Raw genomic sequence first — 682 nt, forward strand, 5'->3', positions numbered from 1 at the left:
AAGAATGACAGTACAGTAGATGAAGAATGAGGAGATGACGAAAGAATGAGATAGTCGTGCTGTGAGAGCGAGTAGGATGGATAGAGGAGGAAGCAGTGACGAAAGTAAGTGGGCATGATGATATAGTTGTGCTGTGTGAGACTAGGAGTGAGTGAAGTAAGAGGTACAATGGGAATTAGATGAAAAAGACGCTGGTAGGAATTAACGAAATGAAAGTGAGGTAGATAGGTATAGGAAGAGCGTGTTCTAAAATGAGTGAAAGAAACAAAGCTGTGTTGTGTGAAGATGAGTTAATGGGGTGTGAATGGGGAGGTTGGGAAAAGCTGGAAGTCATGAGGAAATGAAATGATGGAGAAAGAGTTGTCCTGTGTGACGCTCAAGAGGTGTGAACTGAATATGAGTGAGGAAGAAGGGAGGAAAAGGAAAGTGTTAAAAATGAAAAAAAAAAAAAAAAAAAAAAACTATGTTGTGCGAGAAAGAGAGGAGTTAGTAAAATATGAATGAGAACAATTAGAGGATGAGGAAACTGTGAGGGAATGAAATGTGGGGAAAAAATCAAGTTAAGCTGTGTGACGCAAAGAAAAGAGAATGGAATAAGAGCGAAAAGGGTAAGAGAAAGAGGAATAAGTGTGGAAGGGAATGCTTGCTATGTGAGAAATGAATGCAAAGAACCGCTCTCAGA

This window comes from Coenobita brevimanus, chromosome 78, assembly GCF_032717465.1.
Source record: "Coenobita brevimanus isolate Jiangsu-jjx chromosome 78, ASM3271746v2, whole genome shotgun sequence".
NCBI lineage: Eukaryota > Metazoa > Arthropoda > Malacostraca > Decapoda > Coenobitidae > Coenobita > Coenobita brevimanus.